Below are 8,208 nucleotides of genomic sequence, written 5' to 3'. Positions count from 1 at the left end.
CGGTCGTGGTATAGGACCAGACTGTCCGACTCTGATAAGTGACTTCTGGCTGCATAGTATCCACGCAGTGGCGAGCCCTCCGCAACTTTGCGAGGCCACCCTTTTCTGATGAAAGTGATTACTTTTTGAAGCTCAGCATCAATCTGTGTAACTCTGCGTATTTCCTCAAGCTTGGGTGACTTGATTGGTTTGCTAGCCACCATAGTGTTCACATATGCCTTTACCTGTGTTTCTGTTTCAGGCACATAACTGTTTTTCAGTGGATGTCTGGAGAGAGTATCTGCGACTACTAGCTGCTTACCAGGAACATGTTCAGCAGTGACGTTGAATCGCATGAGGCGCATAAGCAGTCTCTGACATCGTAGTGGCGTTTTGTCCAGATCATATGAGTTGATCAGTGGCACCAGTGGCTTGTGGTCAGTTTGTAAACGGACTTGGCCCATACCTTGAATGTAGCGGGCGAAACGTTCACAAGCCCAGACAGATGCCAGACACTCCTTTTCGATCTGCGAATACCTCTTCTCCGCATCGGTAAGTGTGCGCGAGCAAAAGGCAACGGGCCGCAACTCTCCATCATGGTCTTGCAACAGGGCAGCACCCAGGCCATAACTGCTGGCGTCGGCACTAACCACTGTTGGTTTGTTGGCCCCATAATAACAAAGGGCTGGTGCAGCCATGAGCATGGCTTTTACTTGGTTAAATGCTCGCTCCTGAGGCTCACCCCAAATCCACGCAGTTTCTTTCTTAAGCAAGTTAGTGAGTGGATGCAACACTGTAGACAGGCCTGGCAGGAATTTTCCAACATAGTTAACCAGTCCGAGCACCTGCCGCAGCTGCTCCACGTTGGAGGGGCTAGACATCTGAGCGATAGCCTCCACTTTACTCTCATCAGGCTTCACACCATCCGCGCTAATAATGTGTCCAAAGAACTGCAGTTCAGTCTTTCCAAAGTGACACTTAGCCCTGTTAAGCTTGAGACCGGACGCCTTGACCGTCCGCAACACCGCGCCGAGATGGCGGTCATGCTCCTCTTTTGTAGAACCGTAAACCAGGATATCATCCATCACAACGACGGTCCCTTCCAAGCCTTTAAGCAAGTCGGTCATCAGCCGCTGAAAAATCTCAGGCGCTGATGTAATGCCGAATGGCAGACGTTTGAAACAAAACCGGCCCATTGGGGTAATAAAGGTTGTCAACCTTTGGCAGCTGGGGTCCAATGGGATTTGCCAGAACCCACTAGAGGCATCCAGAGTGGAGAAAATCTTGGCTCCTGCCAGCTTAGGTGTTATATCATCCAGTGTGGGCAAAATGTAACGTTCGCGCTTCACTCCCTTGTTCAAGCGTTTCAAATCCACACACACTCTGACCTCATCCTTGTTGCGCTTTGGAGCGGGCACCATTGGGGCACACCAGTCTGTCGGCTCTGTAACCTCCTCGATTATCTCGAGGCTCAGCATACGCTTTAGCTCTTTTTCCACTTTTGGAAGGAGCGGAAACGGAACTCTGCGTGGTGTGTTGACGCTGTATGGAACTGCTTCATCAGTCAGCTCGATCTTAACAGGCTTACAGTTCAGAAGTCCTATTTCCCCGAACACATCGCTTGTTAAATCACTGGTGATAGCATTGACTCTTACTACCAGCCCCATGCGCTTTGCCACTGCCTTACCCAACAGGTTACTAACATACTGTCCTTTTATGACTGTAATCCAGTATTGGTATTTCTGACCTTTATATTTAGTGGTGGCAAGGAACTTACCCACGCATCGGACTTCCCCGCCTGGGCTGTACACCGTTGGCCTGGATTCGTTAAGTTTTGGTCTTTGGCGTAATTTTCTGAAAGTCGCTTCAGTCATAACGGTGGTATCGGCGCCTGTGTCGATTTTAAAATCCACAGAACTGCCGTTCACTAGTAGCTCTACATCCCAGTCAGTATCCGGGTTTGACTCCTCAATGATGTTTGGCTTTGACTTTGTGGTTACTCTCCGAAACAGTTCTCCAATAAAAAATGAATCCTCATCTGAATCCATAACAGCCTCTGCTCTAATTTCTTTTAGCATTTTGGATTTACACACGGCCTCGAAATGTCCCATTTTATTGCACTTTCTGCACCTTTTGTTACGGGCTGGACAGTTTTCCTTTTTATCATGCATTCTGTTACATCGCTGACAGTTCAGTTTATTATCACTGTATCTCTGTCCTTGTCCCTGCCGTGGTTTATCATAGCTCCTCTTTGTACTATTGTACTGTTTCTGTCTCACCTCATTCACTGTAGTTTCCACGCGCTCCGCGCTTTGCTGTTTCACTTGTTCGCTTTGCCGTGCAAGCTGGATGGCCTTCTCCAGTGTCAGGTCCGCCTCTAGCTGGAGTTTTTGCGAAACGTCTTTGTCCATTATTCCGATGACGATCCGGTCCCGGATCTGCTCGTCTTTCCCCGCACCGAACTCGCAGTGCTGCGCGAGCTCGTACAGGCTCCGCACGAAAGCTTCAACTGTCTCACCGGCCCTTTGGCCTCGCTTATGAAAACAGGCGCGATCATGGATGACGTTTCTTTTCGGGACAAAGTGTTCATCGAACTTCTGCATCACTAGATTAAACTCATACTCTGGATGTGGTATGGCCTCGGTTGCCACAGGAAACACAAACGAGCCGTAAATAGGTTCGGCATCTCTCCCCATCGAGTACAAAAGCGAATTCACCTGCACTTCGCTGCTCTCTTTGTCCAGTTTCGATGCAACTCTAAACCGGGAAAATCTCTGCCGCCATGTGAGCCACTCCGCTGGCTGCGAGAAATCGAACGGCTCGGGAGGTCCAAACTTTGCCATCTTATGATCTTACTCTTAATTTCGGCGTGAAGTCGTCACTTCTGACACCATGTCATGATATGAAGCAAGACACAGGTCGTAGTCTTCATTAAAGAACGTTTTATTCAACTACAGCACGGAGAGTATGAGGCTGAGCATGCATTGAACTATCCAGTCAATACTGATCATACAAAGCGCTCGTGGTTAGCATACCCGAACTACGGTAGCTTCATCTGGACAAAAGGCAATCTCACAACAGTTACGTTAAAATGACAAATATACATACATGGTTACCAAGTTTTAATTATTACTAAAGTTCTATCATTAAATTGTGCTTGATTATCATAATATAATGCTTTCTTGATTGACTGATGTTAAGAATGTATGTTCAGATACTTCAGAAATCTTCAGAAAGCTGTGCCGTTTTACAAAGATTTAACTGATGTGGTGGAATCCTAAATACAGTGTGTGTGTGTGTGTGTGTGTGTGTGTGTGTGTGTGTGTGTGTGTGTGTGTGTGTATAGGCTACTGTAATGTCAATGTGTCAGTAAAGCAACGAGAAGGATTAACTCAAACTATAGTCCATAAGCTCAAATATACTCTATAATCAAACTATCATAAGTAGGCTAATTGTAATTACCTCATCTGCCGACATGATGCATGAGTCTCGGATCTGAGGTACACATCCACACCCCGCGATGCTCTGCTGTGCTTACTGTGTTATTGGGAGGAAAGCGCGCAGTATATTAACATTTATCTAAACATCACTCGGGATGTTCCTTAACAGTTTATCGCTGCAACGCTATTTACAACTTCGAGGCCTTGAATCGCGTTCAGTCTCTTGTGTGTCGCGTGTTCACGAGTACGCGCAGGAAGAGCTGCTGCAGTTCCCTTAACGGCCAGCGGCGGCGCTAATAAAAAGAGTTTCTGAATTATACATATAGACCTTTTTACAGTAACAATAGGTAACATTTGTAAGTTAACATAGGTAACACTTTACAATAAGGATACACTTGTTAACATAGGTAACATGAACTATAACAATGAAAAATGCCAAATCATTTATTAAAGCTACAAAATGTTTATTTTTTTCGCCACTAGGGGTCGCTAACCTCTTGCAATAACATAGGCGTAGATTGATGACACATATAAGCAGAATTATGGAACTTGTCATCAATGATCATGCCGACGGATCTGATAATGTTCATCCTGGTGGAGAGGATGGAGGTGAGTGGAAGCGTCAGCATCTGCGAACTTGTGTAAGTGCCGATCTTTTACACCACAAGTATTAGAACACGATTGGATAGAGGAGAAGGTAATCAGTGACGTAACAATTGAGCCTTCCCGGGAGAACTTATGCTAAAGCTTTCATTTCATTCTACCGAACTACCCGCAAGTGCAGAATTACTCAAACAGCAGTTTATTAGACGAATGAAACTTGTGAGGTAAAAATCTTCATTATAAGATTTATTTTATTTTTTATAAAATTAAAAAATCTTTGGGAACTTTTGGGATATAAGTACACAACTGTAGGAAATATATCACACTGTGCAAGGGATTTTTTGGATATTTTATTATAAAAATCTGTACCGTTAATCTTAGTCAATGTTAACTTCATTAAATGTTATTAAATCAAAAGTAATGGATCTGAGTCAAAATTAAATAACAATGAACAGTTTTGTATCAACTAACCTTAACAAAGATTAATAAATGCTGTAATAAATGTATTGCTCATTGGTAATGTTAGTTATGTATTAACTTTAATGGGACCTTACTGTAAAGTGTTAATAAAAGCACAGTCAAAATTGTTGTTCATTGTTAGTTGTTGACACCTAATGCATTCACTAATGTTAATGAACTGAACCTGAAGTGTCGCCCTTCTCAAGGACAGAACTGAAGTAAAACACACTGTTGTTACGATCTCTTCTGCTTGTTGAAGAGATTCTGCGGAGGGTTATTAACTCTCTCTCCGCTCTCAGTCTGTCTCCGGATCCCAGAACTGAGTCTGACAGCAAACACTGCTGGGCCAAAGTGCAGCGCCGGTGACTGAGTGTGTCACTGCAAGAAGCCTTTATAGTCCTGAGCTGACATGTGACTGATCCGCAGCTGTGTGTGTGTGTGTGTGTGTGTGTGTGTGTGTGTGTGTGTGTGTGTGTGTGACTGATCCGCAGCGGTGTGTGTGTGTGTGTGTGTGTGTGTGTGTGTGTGTGTGTGTGTGACTGATCCACAGCTGTGTGTGTGTGTGTGTGTGTGTGTGTGTGTGTGTGTGTGTGTGTGTGTGTGTGTGTGTGTGACTGATCCGCAGCTGTGTGTGTGTGTGTGTGTGTGTGTGTGTGTGTGTGTGTGTGTGTGTGTGTGTGTGTGTGTGTGTGTGACTGATCCGCAGCTGTGTGTGTGTGTGTGTGTGTGTGTGTGTGTGTGTGTGTCCATGTTTGGGTTGTCCCTCTGCTGGTCAATTTCTGTGCTATTTCCTGTCCTCCTCTGACCCAAACACACACACACACACACACACACACACACACGCGTGTCCACGATACGCAGCAGCTTAAACATTTTCCCACAAGTAAACATTCTCTTTCTGAAGACGTCTAATCACAAACACTATTGTAAAGATTAATGATCTGTAGATTCAGTCTAAAGTTAATGCTGTGCTGAGTGAGTGTGTGTGTGTGTGTGTGTGTGTGTGTGTGTGTGTGTGTGTGTGTGTGTGTGTGTGTGTGTGTGTGTGTGTGTGTGTGTGTGTGAGTGAGTGAGTGAGTGAGTGAGTGTGTGTGTGTGTGTGTGTGTGTGAGTGTGTGTGTGTGTGTGTGTGTGTGTGTGTGTGTGTGAGTGAGTGAGTGAGTGAGTGAGTGTGTGTGTGTGTGTGTGTGTGTGTGTGTGTGTGTGTGTGTGTGTGTGTGTGTGTGTGTGTGTGTGTGTGTGTGTGTGTGTGTGTGTGTGTGTGTGAGTGAGTGAGTGAGTGAGTGAGTGTGTGTGTGTGTGTGTGTGTGTGTGTGTGTGTGTGTGTGTGTGTGTGTGTGTGTGTGTGTGTGTGTGTGTGTGTGTGTGTGTGTGTGTGTGTGTGTGTGTGTGTGTTGGAGAGAAACACTCACACCTTATTTGGCCTGGAAATTCAATGTCTCGCACAAAGACAGTCGCCTTAGATTTCTTTCAGGACTTTATATTTTTATGACATAAAGATTTGATCTGACTGAACAAGCAAATGTTGATTTTAAACGAGATGAAAAATGCCTGACATCACTAGTTGATTCATATTTATACAAAGGTATTTTACTTTTTAATATTTTAATTATTGTCATTTTGTATTGTCATATACATAATTGTTTTATTTGAATTAAGTGAATCGACAGTTGTTTTAATAACTGAAGAATTTGTAAAAGTATTTGAGGTAAAATTAGGGACTTTCATTTGTTGATATGTTAGATTCACATGGTCAATACAAAATATTATGTTGGGTGTTCATCTCTATATTTATAATGAAACCATATATCATACAAATATGATATTAATCATATATTATATAATTTAGTGTTACTGTGAAGTCATTACATTACTGAGATCTCTCTCAAAGCTTTCATGTGATTCATTATTTGTAAAAAATAAGTTAATAAAAATTTGTATTTTAATCAAATTTGGTATTTTTTAAATGAGCCAATTTAAGTGACATTTATGGACTACATGTAAATTAAATCATTTTATCAAAATAAACAGAATGTGGTAAAATCTTTGATGAGGTGATTGTTTTGAACAGTAATTAATAAAGGTGTTATAAAGCATGCATTAAATACATTATGTGTTAAAATGCATTATGAATATGAAGGTGTTCATGTCTGTGTCACGGGGTGACAAATAACCCCCGGAACTAATCCCATCAGAGAAGTGTTCCCGCCGGGACACTTTTAGTGTAACACTGTCCCCGGGCTTGTGTGTGTGTCTGTCGTCATGACAACTAAATGGCAGATTGGCAACAGGTGCGGGGACTTCACTTTGAGTGCCTGATTGAGGTGGCACCAGTGTTTGGAGAGGATAAAACACAAGAGAAAGAGAAGGCTGTGTGTTCTCCCTCCGCGTTGTGTGGTTGTTTCTTTGTCTTCCCCCGGCGATCTGGTGTGGTTCTCTCCTGTTGGGAAATGTTTGTGGAGTGTTGCAGCTGAAGGACCATCGTGAAAGAAGCGGAGTGTTGCTTGTGGGATCCGAGGGCAGTTTTGAAGAGTGGAATTCGTCGTCTGGACTGGGAAAGAGTGAGATGAGTGATTGACAAATTGAATCTCATAAACGCATGTTTTCTACACTAAATTGGATACGGGTTTGAAGTGCTTGGATCACGTTGTATACATCGCACTGAGTGAAATAGACTGATTCCTTGTCGATCTCTAGCCTCCCCCTCGTCCATTGAAACCAGCGAAGTGAAGCCGCTTGTAGTGGTGAGGAAATTATTCACCGCATCTGTCCCAACTCTGACTATCATCGGCTCTTCAGATCGAGACCTCTGGGTGAGTGTTGGCCTTACTTTGCACTTGAAGAGTGGATTTGTAGTGCTGAAATTGACGTTTCCCATCACGTTGCATGTTTGGAATTGGACTGTCGTGTGTGTGTGGAAGATTTACCTTTTATCGCCGTGCACTCCCCATGTGTTATGCTGGTCTACCGTCCATCATAAGAGTCTAGCAAGATCGATTGCAGTCACCTGTTGGATGTCAGAAGGAAAAGCCCCCGTGTGCACACTACACGTGAGAACTGGTTACCTCTGCTTGAAGTTTGTATGCTGTCTGTCCCAGTGAAAGCCCGGCTCAGCTTGTGACTCTGTCCCCTGCAACACATGTGAGAACTGTTTACCTCTGCTTGAAGTTTGTATGCTGTCTGTCCCAGTGAAAGCCCGGCTCAGCTTGTGACTCTGTCCCCTGCAACACATGTGAGAACTGTTTACCTCTGCTTGAAGTTTGTATGCTGTCTGTCCCAGTGAAAGCCCGGCTCAGCTTGTGACTCTGTCCCCTGCAACACATGTGAGAACTGTTTACCTCTGCTTGAAGTTTATGCTGTCTGTCCCAGTGAAAGCCCGGCTCAGCTTGTGACTCTGTCCCCTGCAACACATGTGAGAACTGTTTACCTCTGCTTGAAGTTTGTATGCTGTCTGTCCCAGTGAAAGCCCGGCTCAGCTTGTGACTCTGTCCCCTGCAACACACGTGAGAACTGTTTACCTCTGCTTGAAGTTTATGCTGTCTGTCCCAGTGAGAGCCCTGCTCAGCTTATGACTTTGTCTCCTGCCACCCCTGTGAGAGCTGTTCACCTCTATTCGAAGTGTTGATTCCGTCTGTTCCAGTGAACGTCGCTCAGCTTGTGACTCTGTCCCCTGCAACACACGTGAGAACTGTTTACCTCTGCTTGAAGTTTATGCTGTCTGTCCCAG

The sequence above is a fragment of the Phoxinus phoxinus genome (assembly GCF_949152265.1).
Source record: "Phoxinus phoxinus genome assembly, chromosome: 8".
Taxonomy (NCBI): Eukaryota; Metazoa; Chordata; class Actinopteri; order Cypriniformes; family Leuciscidae; genus Phoxinus; species Phoxinus phoxinus.
This window is presented reverse-complemented; position numbering follows the sequence as displayed.